The sequence below is a fragment of the Pelophylax lessonae genome, assembly GCF_965119305.1.
Source record: "Pelophylax lessonae genome assembly, chromosome: 4".
Lineage (NCBI taxonomy): Eukaryota > Metazoa > Chordata > Amphibia > Anura > Ranidae > Pelophylax > Pelophylax lessonae.
Window position 1 is genome coordinate 618,346,518 of NC_138771.1, and position 17,502 is coordinate 618,364,019.

The 17,502-nt window shown below is 45.4% G+C and overlaps 1 protein-coding gene across 1 annotated transcript in view; it reads right to left on the minus strand.

Annotated features, from left to right (window-relative positions):
• The window catches only part of LOC309553443 (NACHT, LRR and PYD domains-containing protein 3-like), an 88,149-nt gene extending 71,412 nt beyond the window's left edge, over positions 1-16,737 (minus strand). Inside the window, exon 1 of the mRNA XM_082254644.1 lies at positions 16,677-16,737. The gene's annotated coding sequence lies outside the window, so the exon portion shown is untranslated. The remainder of the gene's footprint in view (positions 1-16,676) is intronic.
• Between the last annotated feature and the right edge of the window lie 765 nt (positions 16,738-17,502).

The following is a 17,502-nucleotide window of genomic DNA, read 5'->3' on the forward strand; positions in this document are numbered from 1 at the left end:
TAGCGCATGATCAAAAAATCTCACAGGTGATCAAATACCACCAAAAGAAAGCTCTGTTTGTGGGAAAAAAAGGACGTCAAATTCGTTTAGGTACAGCGTCGCACGACCGCACAATTGTCCGTTAAAGTCACGCAGTGCCGAATCGCAAAATAGGCCCTGGTCAGGAAGGGGGTAAAATCTTCCGGGGCTTAAGTGGTTAAAAGTCCTGCCTACAACTGTGGTCATTAAGCCTACCATCAGCCTGTTCTTCCAAGGTAAGCAAATTTGAGGTGGAACCCTTTTTTAAAATAACATGATGCGTGAGGGTGTTATTAACAATTAGCGGCACCGCTGTGTATCTGCTAAAGTTTCTGTGGTGTCAGGAAAATGATTTTTCATGCGTCCCTGACACACCCAAATGTGAATGCAGGCTGAAGGCCCGTACACACGTACCGATTGTCGGCCGTAAATATTCGGCCAACGTCCGATCGGCCGATTATCGGCTTGTTAGTATGATGCTTCCGACAACCGACTGCGACTTTTCTGCTGAACAAAATCTGGTCTGCATGCTATAAAATTTTTCAACACCAGAACGGCCGATTGTTCGTCAGTCAGTACAGATTTCGGCCGACAAAAAGCAGATGAGCAAGACTGGGCATGCTCAGAGAAGAAAAAACACACGGAAAGTAAACCAGCACATGACATCACTTCTGAAGTGGGTTGTTGTTGGCCAACAAAATTCATGTGCAGTCTTGAGCACTTTTCAACCAACACGACAGCACTGGACAAAAGACGGCCGATCGTTTGGCTGACAATCGGTGCGTGTGTACGGGGCTTAAATGTCTCAGTTACATTAGTGGCCAGTTTAAATCTTATCATTACATTGGGGCTTGGTGTTCAATCCTTCGATTCACACTAGTGGCCAGTGTGAAGGTCCTCCTTACATTGGTGGTTACTGTGAATGCTCCTATTACATCAGTGATCAGTGTAAATCCCCATTAGATTGGTGGGTAGTGTAGAAACCCCGCAGCTGAGAGAGAAGGACAGACGACTGATGTAAACACAGCCGTCTGTCATTCTCCCTGATGCTATCACAGAGGCTATGTGATCCTGCTATATAGGATCGCATGTCTCCGTGATTACTTCACAAGCCACACCCCCTTACAGTTAGAATCACACCCCCTAGGAACACATTTAACCCACTGATCACCAGTAATGTTAACCCCTTCCCTGCCAGTGTCATTTTTACAGTAACAGTGCATATGTTTAGCTCTGATTACTGTGGTAATGTCACTGGTACCCCCAAAAGTGTCAAAAATATCAGTCAGGGGTCCGATCTGTCCGTCGCAATGTCGCAGTCCCGCAAAAAAACACAGATCGCCACCATTACTAGTAAAAAAAAAAAAAAACAATAAAAATGACATAAATCTTTCCCGTAGTTAGTAAACGCAATAAATTTTGCGCAAACCAATCAAAATACGCTTATTGCGATTTTTTTTTTTTTTTTACCAAAAATATGTAGCAGAAAACAAATTAGCCTAAAATGTTAAAAAATTTAGATTTTTACATTTTTTTTTTTGAGAATTTCATATAAAAGAATGTGAAAAATATTGTTATCTTTTCAAAATTGTCGCTCTTTATTTGTTTATAGCGCAAAAAAAAATCAAAATCGCAGAGGTGATCAAATACCGCCAAAAGAAAGCTCTATTTGTGGGGAAAAAAGGACGTCAATTTAATTTGGGTACAGTATCGCACGGCCGCGCAATTGTCCGTTAAAGTCACCCAGTGCCAAATCGCAAAATAGGGCCTGGTCATTGAGCAGCCAAATCCTCCAGTCTTAAAGTGGTTAATATATTAAATATTAAACAATATCCACACTAGCAGCGCTTTCAATGAGACAGAATTCAGATCCTTTAAATGTCCAACAACATGCTTTAACCACTTTAATACTGGGCACTTTCCTCCCTTCCTGCCCAGGCCAATTTTCCCCTTTTAGCGCTGTTGCATTTTGAATGACAATTGCGTGGTCATGCAACACTGTACCTACACCAAATTTATGTCATTTTCCCCCCACAAATAGTGCTTTCTTTTGGTGGTATTTGATCACCTCTGGGTTTTTTCCTTTTTGCTAAACAAATAAAAAAAGACCGAAAAATTTGAAAAAAAAAAAAAATTTTTTGTTTATGTTATACAATTTTGTAAAAAAATATTTTTTTTCCTTCACTGATGAGCACTGATGAGACTGCACTGACAGGCACTGATGAGGAGGCACTGATGGGGTGGCACTGATGGGGTGGCACTGATAGGCGGCACTGATAGGCGGCACAGATATGCGGCACAGATATGCGGCACTGATATGTGGCACTGATAGGTAGCACAGATACGCAGCATTGGTGGGCACTGATAGGCGGCACTGCTAGGCACTGGTAGGCGGCATTGATGGGTACTGATAGGTGGCACTGACGGACACTGATAGGTGCCACTGACGGGCACTAATGGGTACTGATAGGCGGCACTGGTGGGCACTGATGGGCACTGATGGGCGGCACTGATCGGCACTGACGGGCAGCACTGATGGGCACTAATGGGCACTGATAGGCGGCACTGGTGGGCAATAATGGGCACTGGTGGGCGACACTGAAAGATGGCAATGATGGGCACTTGTGGGCAGCACTGATAGGGAGGGCACTGGTTGGCATCACTGATGGGGAGGGCAATGGGGGACTCCCTGAGCCCTGATTGCCATCCCTGGTGGCCATAGTGGGCATCCCTGGGGTCATAGTGGGCATCCCTGGGGTCATAGTGGGCATACCTGGTGGTTCTAGTGGCATCCCCCCCCCCTGAGGGTCTGCACTGGTAATCAATGATCTGATTACCAGTGCCGACCCCCCCTGTCAGGGGAGCCGCCGATCGGCGCTCCTTTACTCGTGCCTGTCAGGCACGAACTGAGGAAAGCCGATCAACGGCTCTTCCTATTTACTATGTGACCAGCCGTGATTAGACACGGCTGATCACATGGTAAAGAGCTACGTCAGTAGTCTCTTTACCGCGATCGGAGATGCAGGGTGTCAGACTGACACATCAGCGACCGCCGCTGTGCGCGCCCCCGGGGGGCGCCCAGAGCTGTGTTATCCTGCCGCCGTCATATGACGTCCAGTCAGGATAACACAACCACATTCCCGCCGTCATTCTGTAATAGGGCGGGCGGGAAGTGGTTAAATGCTTTAAAATATTCCCAGGGCGTATTTATGGGGAAAAAAAGGTTTTCAAAAGTATAGTTCAGAGATCCAATCAACTTCCCATCACCACACCACGTGAGACCTCTCCCCTAGGGATTGAACACTCACCAGAGATCGATTAAAGGCTTTGATATTAATTCAAGGGTTGGTCCGTCCAATCAGGGTAATGCCTCGTACACACGCAATAATTATCGGCCGACCGATCGGCCGTCTTTTGTCCAGAGTTGTTTGTTGGTTGGAATGTGCTCTAGACTGCACACGAATTTTCTCGGCCAACAAAAACCAACTTCAGAAGTGATGTCATGTGCTGGTTTACTTTCCGTGTGTTTTTTCTTCTCTGAGCATGTCCAGTCTTGCTCATCAGATTTTTGTCTGCCGAAATCTGTACTGACTGACGGAAAATCGGCCGTTGTGTTGACGGCCAACAAAAATTTTATAGCCTGCACACCAGATTTTGTTCGGCCGAAAAGTCGGAGTCGGTTGTCGAAAGCATCATACTAACAAGCCGAAAATCTGCTGATCGGACGTCGGCCGAAAATTCACGGCCAACTATCGATGCGCATGTACGAGGCTTAAATCTGTCTCTCCACCTCTGGTATCAGCAAGACACAGATATCACAGCTTTTATTGGATCCTCCAGTCCCTCACACTGGTTCTTTCACCAACAATCCTTTCCTCTCCAGATAAATGTCATATAAAAGATATGCATACACCAAATTAAAAATATCAAGCATGAACACAAATAGACTGTATCGCAGATGGTGTGTGCCGATCTCACAGCTGCTGCTCACAATCCCAATGCTCTGTTCACCGCTCGCAGGGATCCCGGGAGGCATGTCATGATCTGTCGTCTAGGTAGCCGTGTGATCACACCCTAGGGAGCGTTCGGATTGTGAGCAGGCTTTAATATTAAATCCTGGTTTATTCAATCTCTGGGGAGTGTTCGATCCCTAGGGGAGAGGTCTCACATGGTGTGGTGATGGGAAGGTGGTTGAATCTCTGGATTTTGAAAACCTTTCTTTCCCCATCAACACTCCCTGGGAATATTTTAAAGCATTTAAAGCATGTTGCTGGACATTTAAAGGATCTGAATGACAGAGGATGAATTCTGTCTCATTGAAAGTGATGCTAATGTGGACATTGTTTAATATTTAATATATTAATATTTTATATGGACGATAAAAGCATGAGTGTATTAATTTAAATCTGATATAGCAGCAGCTAGTATTGCCTATAACAATTTATATATTCTAATTTTTTTTTTGCACTGTATTACCAGAAGCGCTGGGTGAAAGAGCGTATTTGTTCATAATGGGCTAGTCACTTTCTTTTTGTATTATTATTCTGGATTTCTGCTTTAGAATAACATCCAAATCTTTCAGACCCAGCGCCATTATATAATCCTAATATGCAGGGTTTTTTTTCAGCGGGAACGCAGTTCCGGCACCTTCAGTACTGAATGGTACTGTATTTAATGGCAAAGGGTGCTGGGGTGTGCTGGAGGGTCTATTGATACTGGCTGCTGGGGAATCTATTGTTGCTGGAGTGGATCTATTTTTGCATGGTTGTTTATTGTTTCTGGGGAGGTCAATTGTTGCTGGTTTGCTGGAGGGGGTCTTATGATGCTGGGGAGTCAATTGTTGCCGGATAGGACCTGCTGTTGAGGAAATGGTCTGTTGATGCTGGCTGCTGAGCGATCTGTAGTTGCTGAGGAGGGTTTATTGGATGCAGGGGATCTATTTTACTGCTTTTCTTGCTATCATCACCAAATTCCATACAAATTACTTAGCACCACAAAATGATACCTGGCTCTGTATTCTGTAAAGGGGGTGGCACAAAGAGGTAGTTGGGGGGGGGGGTGGTTGAATCAAAAAACGGTGCTCGGAGGTGGGTAGGGGGCATAGACAAGAATTGACCCAGAAAGTGGGAGTTCCTACACCTATTCTCTGAGGAAAAAAGCCCTGCTAATATGTACTATGAATGGAACGCAGTATACATTGGCGAATGTGTATGCGCTAAATTTGCATCAACTCACCTTCCTCCAGAAATTACAGAAAAAAAATTCTCAGGTCCGACAGGGACTTCCAATCCTTTTTGGGGATTTTAACTTGGTTCCTGATAGTGATTTGGATTCTACAGCTTGGAGAACTCAACGTCCCAAAACCCTACAACCATTCCTTCATAAGTACAACTTGTATGATGCTTGGAGGCGCCGTCATGAAACCGAAAATGACTACACCTTTCTCTCATCCAGACAAAACTCCTTTTCCAGGATTGATTTGTTCCTAGTGGACAAAGAGTTACTACTTAAAGTCTCCAAGGCTGATATTTCAGAAATCACCTGGTCGGACCATGCACCCATTAGCCTGGTTATAGAAGATGGCCTTCCCACAACTCCACTCGCCTTTGGCACGCCAACTCAGCTTTGCTGCAGCACTCAACCTATGGGCCCATTCTTCGACAACTCTTGATGGACTTGTTTCTACACAACAGAGGCTCAGTACATAATCCCTTTAGTATGTGGAATACCCATAAAGCGTTCATGCGTTGGATTTTTATTCAACTAGGCTCACAGTATAAAAAGAGCAAGACGTGGCAATTTGATATTTTAGCAGACATCAAACCAATGGAGGCACAAAATAAAAACAATCCCTCACGTACTTTATTGTCTTTGTTAACCATACGAAGGCATGCATGAATTAAGGGGCCTATTACTTGAATCATTTGAGAAGAACATTCAAATCTGATTTTAGGTTGAATTATCTTTAGAGATCTAAACTGATTGACCATTAGAAACTCTAGGAAAGTAGTTTGCAAGAGGAGCAGCAGTGTCTGGACGCTGCACATGTTATAGGCTGAGAGATCGTTTTTATCAAGTAATCGGTTTTATACTTGGTTTTTAAATAAACAAGTTTACAGTATTACACTATGGTCTGTTTCTTCTCATCATTTATGGGATATTGACGTAGAGGATGACGTAACGCAGTGGTGAGAACCATTCAGGGAGAGTGTTCATCTGCTTCCCAGTGGCGGTTTCACGTTTCCTTGGATCCCTTTTGTGGATTTATATGCTCTAATTATAAATCCTTCAGGTGAGAGGCTAGTGTATCTGGTGGAGGATTGCTGCAAAATTTGGGCACAGAATTATATGGTGTGCACCTTCCAGCACGAGTCTAACTGCATGGACTTTTTCATATCTAAGGCAGCCATACATTATACAATTTTCTTATAATTTTTCGTACAATTTTCTTTAAATTTACCTTCAACTATGTAGAACAAAGGCCTGCCTAATTGGATACAAGTGAAAGTGTTGTTTAGCTTTGACCTCATATTATGTGGTTTGTGAAGAAAATTGAACATGTATGGCTGGCCTAACTCTACTGATACCATGACATAGCCCTATGATACATGCATCCTAGAACTCCACACCCTGTACGGAGGAGAGCACTAGGTGAGACCAACCCCTTTCCATAGCCAACTCCAGACCTGCAAAATTGCATCCTAAATGACATTAATTATTGTGCTCATTAATATAAACATAAAAAAAAAAATTATATATATATATATATATATATATATATATGGAAACCTTGTAGGTTTTGAACTCACACGCACCCCTTTGCTGCCAAAGCTAGTGATACACAGCAGATTTTGGGTGTCTTGTAAATGCAGTTGTATTATTTTACTATTAACTGTGTCTAAGAGTGCTGGTATTTCCTCTTCCTCTTTTCTATATTATGTGCAATCTTTGTATCCTGCGGATGAGGACTTCTAAACACTTGCTAAAACCACATTAGCATTACACGTATAACCTGCTTGTTCACGTACATTACTTCAGCATATTGAATTTCAGTGTCAAGAGCACAGTGCTGAGAGAAAAAGGAATAAACTCTATTTTTGGAGTTAAGTACACTTCCCCTTTAACCCCTTGCTGCCTACTGTAAACATATCTAAATGGGTGCTCTTCCATGAGGCTGCATATAAGCATACATCAAGGGCATATTATGAAATCAGTGGGCCCTTGTACAAGATAAAAAGCCCTAGGAATTGAGATATAAATAGAGAAAAGTCTACTGCGCTTTCTAAACTTTGCTCCAAAATCAGCTGCTGGCACTACAATACAACAATATTGTTAAAGCTACTATAGATGAAAAAATGCCATGCTAAAATTGGCTAAGAGATGATCCAACGTGTGTTATAACACATAATAATATCCCAAATTATATATAACTTTAGCATGTATACATGCGTATAATAAAAAAGCTAAAGTGCATAGTGCAAAAAATGGTGCAAAAAAGTCTATCAAAATCAGTCCAATGATAGTTTCACCCTAAAGTGAAAAAGCATACAATAGTGCAAAAGAAATCGCTAGATGAATGAATTAAAGTGTCCAAATCTGGATAGTCAAATTCATGTAGAGAATACAATTCTGTGATCAAAATTAAAAGAAGGAAATTACACCAACAGTGTCCAATCACCAAATAAAAACCTTTGGAGTGCTTACCAGAAAATATGGACTCTAGTACCAATGGCAAAGAGTCACATTACTATGGTATAAAAGACTTTGTTGAAGCAGTCCTTGATGTATGGTCCCTTTAACGCTGGCTCAGATGCTCAAAGGAATAGAAAGACTCCACATAGTATGATAACGTCCAAACAATTTACATTTATTGAAAGGTAAACAACTTACATTTTCCACATGGATAACAAGCATTGAATAAGATCATGTGTGTCTCAGAATGGGCGCAGTGTTGAGAAGAAAGCTCACTATAACCCGATTTCTCTATTTATCTCTATAGTAGCCCTAGGCATTGAGAAAATAAAAAATGCGTGAACTTTGGACGTGGTTTGAATTGCACTAAATATTGGCATGGCTTAAAGGGGGTGTGGTTAATTAGAATGTGAGGTGACCTACATAGTGCAGAATGTGGTAATGTTAAATAGGGAATGTACAGCGTGGAGTGTATAGCTGTGGGTATTATGTGCAAGGAGAGGAGTGCGGAGAGTATGGCAGAGGGTAGTATGTGCAGGAGAGGAGTGAAGAGTGTATGGAGGTGGGTAGTATGTGCAAGGAGATTAGTGCGCAGTGTACAGCGGTAGGTAGTATGTGCAAGGAGAGGAGTGAGGAGTGTGTAGCAGTGGGTAGTAAGTGCAAGAAGAGGAGTGTGGAGTGTATGGTGGTGGGAAGTATGTGCTTGAAGAGAGATACGGAGTGCATGGCAGTGGGTGTTATGTGCAGGGAGAGGAGTGCGGAGTGCATGGGAGTGGGTAATGTGGGTAATATGTGCAGGGAGAGAAGGGCAGAGTGTATGGCGGTGGGTAGGATGTTCAGGGAGAAGAGTGTGGAGTATTTGGTGGTGGGTAGTATGTGCAGAGAAAGGAGTGCAGAGTGTATGGCGGTGGTTAGTATGTGCAGGGAGAGGAGTGCAGAGTGTATGGAGGTGGTTAGTATGTGCAGGGAGAGGGGTGTGAAGTGTATGGCAGTGGGTAGTATGAGCAGGGAGAGGAGTGTGGAGTATATGGCAGTGGGTGGTATGTGCAGGGAGAAGAGTGTGGAATATATGGCTGTGGGTGGGTAGTATGTAGTATGTGCAGGGAGAGGAGTAAGGAGTGTATGTCTGTGGATAGTATGTGTAGGGAGAGGGGTGCAGAGTGTATGGCGGTGGGTAGTATGAGCAGGGAGAAGAGTGTGGAATGGGTAGTATGTAGTATGTGCAGGGAGAGGAGAGCAGAGTGTATGGCGGTGGTTAGTATGTCCAGGGAGAGGAGTATGGAGTGTATGACGTGGGTAGTATGTGCAAGGAGAGGGGTGTAGTGCATGGTGGTGGGTAGTATGTGCAAGGAGAATATGTGTGGAATGTATGGCGATGGGTAGTATGTGCAGGGGGAGAAGCGAGGAGTGTATGGCGGTGGGTAATATGTGCAGGGAGAGGTGTGCAGACTGTATGGTGGTGGGTGGGGTAAAGAGGGGCAGGAAGAGGAAAAGCAGGACCAGCTTTTACTCTCTCCTCTCCTGTATGTGCGATGGAGCGGGGAGCGGGCTGCAATGTGCTGAGTCTGCGCAGTGTGAGAGAGAGTGTAAGAGACACTCTCTGCTCACAACTGCAGTCAGCCGTGAAGCCACAGTCCAGGCTCTTGGGGCCCCCCACAATGGCAGATTTTCAGGGCTCATTGCAAGTGCCGGCAGCTCTGCCATTGGATCAGTGGCAGTGGTGGTTGTGGTGGATGGGATCAGTGACAGCGGTGGTGGTGGGGGGGGAGATGGGATCCGTGGCAGCGGTGGTGGGGGGATGGGATCAGTGGCAGTCATGTAGGTGGTGGGGTAAATGGGATCAGTGGCAGTGGTGGGGGGGAGGAAGGGGACCAGTGACAGTGGTGGTGGATGGAATCAGTGGCAGCAGTGGTGTTGGGGGGGAGGGGGTGAGATCAGTGGCAGCGGTGGTGGGGGGGATGGGATCATTGGCAGTCATGGTGGTGGTGGGCGGAATGGGATCAGTGGCAGTCATGGTGGTGGTGGGCGGAATGGGATCAGTGGCAGCGGTGGTGGTGGGGGAGATGAGATCAGTGGCAGTGGTGGTGGGGGGGTGGGATCAGTGGCAGTCATGGTGGTGGTGGGGGGAATGGGATAAGTGGCAGCGGTGGTGGGAGGAAGGGGATCAGTGACAGTGGTGGTGGTGGGGATGGGACAGTGGTAGTGGTGGTAGGGGGGATGGGACAGTGGTAGTGGTGGTGGGGGGATGGGCTCAGTGGCAGCGGTGGTGGAGGGGGAATGAGTTCAGTGTCAGTGGTGGTTGTGGGGATAGGATCAGTGCCAGTGCTGATATGGGGGGGATGGGATCAGTAGCACTCAAGTCTCCCTCCTTGCTCAGTCTCAGATCCTAGCCCTTCACTCCACTTGCCTGGCCCGAGTTAACTGAATTTCTCTTTCAGTCTCCACCTCCTAACACAGCATCTTTCTACCCTACAGCTGGGAACTGAATGGGCGAAGAGGATGGGTGGGGTGGACCGATGTGTAGGAACTGTGTGCTTGCCTGTGTGTGAGACTATCTCCCTGCTCTCATACTGGTAAAAGAGCCTTTGGGTGGAAGGCCGGCTCCCCCTACAGTGGTGGAACTCCAGGGCCCAGTTGCAAGTTTGACTTTTGTTGCCAGTGGTTAGACATTATTGGCTGTGTGTTGAGTTATTTTGAGGGGACAGAAAATTTACACTGTTATAAAAGCTGTACACTCACTACTTTACATTGTAGTAAAGTGTCATTTCTTCAGTGTTGTCACATGAAAAGATATAATAAAATATTTACATGAATGTGAGGGGTGTACTTACTTTTGTGAGATACAGGTACGGCGATTCCAGCAGCTGAGCCAGCCTGCCGCAGTATATATGCGGTGGGCAGTCGGCAAGCAGTTAAACCAGGTATTGGTACTTTTCGCAGTGTGGGCAGGTGCCAAGTCCTGCTGGAAAATCAAATGAAATTTCCTGGTACAGGGTGGCGCTGACTTTGGACTTGATAAAACACAGTGGACCAACACCAGTAGATGACCCAACACCAGTAGATGACATTGCTCCCCAGATCATCACTGACTGTGGAAACTTCACACTGAACCTCATGCAACTTGGATTCTGTGCCTCTCCACTCTTCCTCCAGACCCTCGGACCTTGATTTCCAAATTAAATGCAACATTTCCCACTTTCCATGATGATTCAGCTGCACTTCCATGATGCAAATTTCCCATTCCACCACATCATTGAGATCTGGTGACTGCGGAGGCCATTGGAGGACAGAAACCTCATTGTCATGTTCAAGAAACCAGTGGTCACACTTAAGGACACACTAGGGACACACTTAACCCTTTGATCACCCCTGGTGTTAACCCCTTCCCTGCCAGTGTCATTATTACAGTAACAGTGCATATTTTTAGCACTGATTACTGTAGTAATGTTACTGGTCCCCCCAAAAGTGTTAAAAGTGTCAGTTAGGTGTCCAATCTGTCTGTCACAATGTGGTAGTCCCGCTAAAAATTGCTGATCCCTGCCATTACTAGTACAAAAAAAAATAAAAAAAATAAAAATGTCGTAAATCTATCCTCTAGTTTGTAGACGCAATGACTTTTGTGCAAACCAATCAGTATACACTTATTAGGATTTTTTTACCAAAAATATGTGGCTGAACACATATTGGCCTAAAATTATGAACAAAATTAGATTTTTAATTTTTTTATATTGGATTTTTATATGCGTACATCAAGGGTGTATTATGAAATCAGTGGCCCGATCAAAAGTGAGCCCTAGGCATTGAGAAAATGTGGTGAACTGCGTGGTTTGAATTGCACTAAATATTGGCAGGGCTTAAAGGGGGTGTGGTTAATTAGAGTCTAAGATGACCTACATAGTGCAGAATGTGGTAATGTTATTAAATAGGGAATGTACAGCGCGTAGTGTATGACCGTGGTTAGTATGTGCAAGGAGAGGAGTGAGGAGTGTACGGCGGTGGGTAGTATGTGCAAGGAGAGGAGTGTACGGCTGTGGGTAATATGTGCAAGGAGAGGAGTGCAGAGTGTACGGCGGTGGGTAGTATGTGCAAGGAGAGGAGTGAGGAGTGTATGGCGGTGGGTAGTATGTGCAAGAAGAGTGAGGAGTGTACGGCGGTGGGTAGTATATGCAAGGAGAGGAGTGAGGAGTGTATGGCGGTGGGTAGTATGTGCAAGAAGAGTGAGGAGTGTATGGCGGTGGGTAGTATGTGCAAGGAGAGGAGTGAGGAGTGTATGGCGGTGGGTAGTATGTGCAAGGAGAGGAGTGAGGAGTGTACGGCGGTGGGTAGTATGTGCAAGGAGAGGAATGAGGAGTGTATGGCGGTGGGTAGTCTGTGCAAGAAGAGTGAGGAGTGTACGGCGGTGGGCAGTATGTGCAAGGAGAGGAGTGAGGAGTGTATGGCGGTTTGTAGTATGTACAAGGAGAGGAGTGAGGAGTGTATGGCGATGGGTAGTATGTGCAAGGAGAGGAGTGAGGAGTGTATGGCGGTGAGTAGTATGTGCAAGGAGAGGAGTGAGGAGTGTATGGCTGTGGGTAGTATGTGCAAGAAGAGTGAGGAGTGTATGGCGGTGGGTAGCATGTGCAAGGAAAGGAATGAGGAGTTTATAGCGGTGGGTAGTATGTGCAAGGAAAGGAATGAGGAGTGTGCGACGGTGGGTAGTATGTGCAAGGAGAGCAGTAAGGAGTGTATGGCGGTGAGTAGTATGCGCAAGGAGAGGAGTGAGGAGTATATGGCTGTGGGTAGTATGTGCAAGGAGAGGAGTGCAGAGTGTATGGAGGTGGATAGTATGTGCAAGGAGATTAGTATTTTATAGTAGAAAAAAAATATATGTTTTTTTTTTCAGAATTTTCGGGGATGTTTTTGGTTATAGCGCAAAAAATAAAAATTGCAGAGGTGATCAAATGCCATAAAAAAAAAGCTCTATTTGTGGGGGAAAAAATGACATCAATTTTATTTAGGTACAGCATCGCACGACCACGCAATTGTCAGTGCCGTATCACAAAAAATGGCCTGGTCATTAAGGGGGTAAAACCTTTCGGTCAAGAAGTGGTTAAAGTGGAACTTTGGTCAGAAAATGAAGTCCTGCTAAATAAATTCAAGCTGGCCCCTTGTGCAGGTATAGCTTTGTATAACTTTAAAAAATAGGTGCGTATACTGTGTAAAATGCAGTAATACAGGGTCTGGTACAGGCTGACTGGCTGGTACATTGCCTGTGGCTGGCAGGTACAGGGCCTGTGGGTGGCTGGTACAGGGCCTGTGGCTGGCTGGCTGGTACAGGGCCTGTGGCTGGCTGGCAGGTACAGGGCCTGTGGGTGGCTGGCAGGTACAGGGCCTGTGGGTGGCTGGCTGGCTGGTACAGGGCCTGTGGCTGGCTGGTACAAGGCCTGTGGGTGGTTGGCTGGCTGGTACAGTGCCTGTGGCTGGCTGGCTGGTACAGGGCCTGTGGGTGGCTGGCAGGTACAGGGCCTGTGGGTGGCTGGCTGGTATAGGGCCTGTGGCTGGCTGGCTGGTACAGGGCCTGTGGCTGGCTGGCTGGTACAAGGCCTGTGGGTGGCTGGCTGGTACAGTGCCTGTGGCTGGCTGGCTGGTACAGGGCCTGTGGGTGGCTGGCAGGTACAGGGCCTGTGGGCGGCTGGCTGGTACAGGGCCTGTGGCTGGCTAGCTGGCAGGTACAGTGTCTGTGGCTGGCACTGGGCTGCTGTGGGTGGGTGTATGGCTGTAATACACTCCCGCAAGATTAGTCCCGACTCCAGGCGAGGCTGTCCAAGGTGAGGGAGGCGGCCTAAGAAGGCAGAATGGCATCACAAAAATATCGGCAATATCGACCAGTTCCCGGGCCGATACCGATATATCGGGGAAAGTGCATATCGGCCTTGCCGATAATCTGTCTATCCCTACTTACCTGCTCTGTACAAGGATTTTGCACAGAGCAGCCCGGAACCTCCTCTTCTAGGGTGCCCCATCGGCGCTCCTGGCTCCTCCCCTTCATCGGGTGCCCCCACAGAGAGCCACTTTCCACTCCCAAGTCCTGCTGCTGCGTCCATTGACACAACCAGTGGGATTAGACCCGCCCCCCTCTCCCGTGTCACTGGATTTGATTGACAGCAGCGGAAGCCAATGGCTCCTGTTGCTATCAATCTTTCCAATGAGGACAGAGACAGCGTCTGGAACCGCTGGGCTCTTGCACATCACTGGAACGGATGGGCTCGGGTAAGAAAAAGGGGGGCACTAGGGAGAGCTGCAAGAAAGAAGGTTTTTCACCTTAAAGAGGTTGTAAACTCTTCAACCCAACTTCAGCACATTCTAATCCTCATGACTAAAGCTACTAATTGTTGTCTGTAAAAGTCTCCTTACTTGGATTGTTTTCTTGCAATTTGTCCTTTAATTTTTGTTGACGTCACCGACGCATGCGCTCCCCGTCCTTTGATTCACGGCACGCTCTGTGTTCCGTCTCCCTAGTGACAGCATGCCGTGTCTGCGAGCTCTGCTGTCTGCGCCCAGCTATGAAGACTCGCGAGACTGAGCATTCATTCACAGCTTCCTGGTTCTCCCCTTGTGACCGTGTGACGTCACACGGGGAGTAAACCATGGCATAGAGACTCCTATAGCGGCAATCATCTGGAGCTTTCAGCCTGACAGCTGCAAAACACTGGAAGGGTAAAGGCAAGTGCATAGGCGAGATCCCAGAAGAATGTAGATCTTCAATGGCATGTATATGAAACAAATCCACTTAGTGGATTTTTTTTTTTTTCCTGATCGAGAAAGAGGCTTGGCTGCACTAACAAGCATGTGCGAGATTACAGCAGGGGAAAGCAGAAAGGGCGGAAATTATGTACACAGCCGACTCAGATAACAGTACCCAAGATGGTGCCGCTTTATCCCGGAAATCGATTTTTTACAAACTGTACAAAAATAGTAAGTTGGAATCGTTACTGCAAACATTATATTATATAAATATTGCAAATAAGTGTTTGTAACTAACTAGATGAAAAACGCCTTAGGGATAGCAGAGTTTACTTCCTCTTTAAAGTGGTTGTAAACTCCTGTATAATGTTTGTACCTACATGTAAGCCTATAATAAGGCTTACCTGTAGCTACTGTAAATATCTCCTAAATTTGCTGCCTCTCTCCAAGTTCTGCCTGGGTCCAATGGACCTAGCGGGACACATGGTAGGGCCGGCCCGGGGTAAACCTTCTGGAGCTGAAGTGGGTAAAGCAGAAGTCCACCATAACACCAAAACTCCGGCATCTACAGATCTTCACGATCTAACACTAATCTATCTAGCTCTGTAAAGAATCAGTATAGTAGAAAAATATAGTACCGTGATGTACATGCCATCATCCCCAATAGTACCTATGGACCTGGACCTCCCGTGGTCTTTGGTTTTTCTTTTTTGCTGAAGAATCAGTATACATACCATTTCTGAAGCTGATCTGACCCAGTCCCAAGCTGAGCTGTCAGCAGTGCCTTCTCTGTGGAGGCGGGTGCAGAGGACCCCCATAGTAAGTCTATGGGTGACGTCACTCCCTATTCATTTCACAGTCGTTGTCAGCCATGTCCTCTGTAGAACTTCCACCATTGGATTGGATTGGATTGGTCGGATCGGCTTCAAAAAAGGTATGTATATGGATTTCTTCTTTACAGGGCTAGATAGGTTACTGTTAGATCGTAGAAGTCGGTAGATTCAGGGATTTTAGTGTTAGGGGCTTCCGGACCGTGTATTTATGTTGCTACGTTAAATACTGGAGTTATGGCAGCAGATGGCTGCCATAACCCCGGTATTTTCTTACACGGTGGGCGGTCCGCTGTAACATTTAAGTGGTCCCAGAGGCAGATTTACCACGGGATCACTTTTATGGGCAGCAGGAGAGGTGCCCACCCCTTTCCTGCCACCTCCCAGTCATTTTCCCTGCTTCCGGGAGCCGTCGGTGGCGGGGAAATGATTAGATCTGCTCACCTGATGGGCAGGAAGTACAGCGATGGCAAAATAGCCCCCACTCGACTCTACAGTATGTCCTTGGATGACCAGAGCAACGTCCAATATCACTGCTGCCCAATGGCCTTAAAGCACTAAGTTTTTTTTTTATTATTCATTTTTTTTTGCTTTTAAGTGTAAATGTGAGATCTGAGGTCTTTTTGATCCCAGATCTCACATTAAAGAGGACCTGTCCTGCTTATTTCTATTACAAGGGATGTTTACATTCCTTGTAATAGGAATAAATGTGATCAAAAACATTTTTCTGGAAGGGACAGTGTATAAAAAAAATAAAGTAAAATAAATAAGAAAAAAAAAATTTAAAGTGCCCCGTACCTCCGAGCTCACTCGCGGAAGCGAACGCATACGCAAGTCTTGCCTACATATGAAAATGGCATTCAAACCACACATGTGAGATATCACCGCAATCGTTAGAGTGGGAGTAATAATTCTAACACTAGAACTTCTCTGTAACTCTAAACTGGTAAACTGTAGAAATTTTTAAAGTGTCGCCTATGGAGATTTTTAAGTACCAAAGTTTGTCGCCATTCCACGAGAGTGCACAATTTTGCAGCATGACATGTTAGATATCAATTTACTCAGCATAACATTATCTTTTACATTATAGAAAAAAATGGGCTAACTTTACTGTTTTCTTATTTTTTAATTAAAAAAATGTATTTTTTCCCAAAAAAAATTGCATTTGTAAGACTACTGCGTGTGTGACATAAAGTAGAGCAACGATCTCCATTTTATTCTCCAAGGTCTCTGCTAAAAAATATATAATGTTTGGGGGTTCTAAGTAATTTCTAGCAAAAAAATACTGATTTTAACTTGTAAACAACAAGTGTCAGAAAAAGGACCTGGTCCTTAAAAAACGTATAGTTATCTTTTTACAAATCCCATCCTATATTAGGCAGCGGTGGAAGTAGAGGTCAAATTAAGTCCTACCTTATCCATCAATCCAGCTTGTAGAAACTGCTTCAGACCGGTCCAAACAAAGGAAACAATGAGTGTGTACACGACGCAGAGACTGAAGATAGTCTCAATAGAAGAGCTTTCAGTTTCCATTTCAGCCTGATGTAACATAATCTACAGATCAACATATTTACAGGAAACGTATTGGGGTTTTGTACACAGCTTCTTCCATAATGATGGACAGGACAGCAAAATAATTTTTTAAATATTTTTTTGCTATAGTCACATTTAGAGTTGAGCGGACACCTGGATGTCCGTGTTCGGCGGGTTCGGCCGAACTTGAAAAAAAAGTTTTTCCGAACTTTACCCGGACACCGAACCCCATTGAAGTCAATGGGGACCCGAACTTTCAGGCACTAAAATGGCTCTAAAAAACAAATGGAAAGGGCTAGAGTGCTGCAAATGCCAGCAAAATGTAGTTAAGAGCATGGCAAGTGCTCTTAAAAAAATCCCCTTTAATTGTAAAAATTTGTAATTTTTAAATCGCAGATTAGAACAGTAATCTGTAGTAAAATATAGCTGAACGCTGCACACAACAGACTGATAAAAATATATTTGTTTCTCCCTCCTCCTCCTCCTCCTCAGTGGGCTCAAGTGAGGGCAAAAAGATCGTTCACTGCACCACCCCCCACACAGCAAAATCGATGTAGATCTCTAACGGACGATTGTTCTGTCCTGTGTCTCCTATCTGACCCTGCCTAATCTCTCCAGCCTGTCCCTAAAATGCTCAAATAACTTTCCCTGCCTACACTCTGACCTGTCCCTGCATTCTTTTCGGGCACAATTTTTCCCTGTCTGT